This window comes from Etheostoma spectabile, chromosome 13, assembly GCF_008692095.1.
Source record: "Etheostoma spectabile isolate EspeVRDwgs_2016 chromosome 13, UIUC_Espe_1.0, whole genome shotgun sequence".
NCBI classification, from domain to species: domain Eukaryota; kingdom Metazoa; phylum Chordata; class Actinopteri; order Perciformes; family Percidae; genus Etheostoma; species Etheostoma spectabile.
In genome coordinates this window covers 3,825,659-3,826,853 of record NC_045745.1, presented here as the reverse complement: position 1 = coordinate 3,826,853, position 1,195 = coordinate 3,825,659, and positions in this window count along the sequence as shown.

Genomic DNA, 1,195 nt, shown 5'->3' with positions numbered 1-1,195 from the left:
CCTTCCAAGATCTTACAGCACAGTTTTAACACTCCACGTCAGTGCAAAACATGCGCAAAACATACTAATTATTTAGGTAGCAATTAACTTCGCACTTCCTTTAACACCTTTACAGAGGATTTGATTCCACTGTTGTCGACTCCAGTTGTGGTTTTTGCTCGAGACTTTCCATGAAGCTGTAGACTTTTGATTGAATTACTGCTAGTCACTTGATCCAATTTCTGTCATTACAAAGAACACAACTGTATCATTCTCTGCACAGTACCGTGTCTGTTTGTGTTTTACCACGATAGGATATTCATCAAAATAGGTCTTCAGTGACTGTTAGACTTAGGGACAATTACAACAAATTACACATTTAACCAAGTGGCCTAATCTGTTATACACGTTTCCTCTTTTCTCAGGTCTGGAAAGAGAGGACCCTTCTTATCTAGCACAGGTTAGATTTGTCCTAGCAATTAGTTGTCTCTAGAGTCGTGGTTCTCTCCCTGTCTCTCTCTCTCTGCTCAGGTTTAAGGGCCATGTAATTTAGGGTAGCTTCCCTGGAACCCATCCCCATAAATCAGGCCCGAGCAGCACCAGAGGACAAGAGCGGAGCGAGCACTGGACTTCAAAGAGAGGGGAAAAAAAGCAGATATTTCACAATTAAAACCTGCAGTTGCTTGGTCTGTCACAACAGTTTGCTTGTGAAGATGTGGTACATTTTGATCAAATTTAGACTGTTGCAATTCTAAAATATATATGCATTCATGGTTAAAGGGGAACTTCATTTTTTTTCAACCTGGAACTCATTTTGCTTTGTTTTTGTGTCTAAGTGACTGATGGGACAACAATCTTTAACATTGGTCTAGCAGCTATTAAGTCAGCGTAACAAGCTACAATGTAGCCTAAGTTATGGGGCAATTGTGCAGCTTCTATTAATGTTCACAAAAATGCTCGTTTTGCCACTGACAGGCTCAGATTAATATTCTCATTGTCTGACAACATTATGGAAAGGATTTCTAAGGAGGTCCACCTTTCTGTTAAAGAGTAACATCCTGTTTCTAAACACAAAAACATCTGCAAATTCCGTTTGCTAAACCCACCAGACTCCATGTAAATAAATTGGAATTTTTGCATCGTACAATACACTTGATTCAAAGACAACAGAAACAAAATAAAATTATAAAAAGCTGTTTTGGGTCCTCTGTCCACT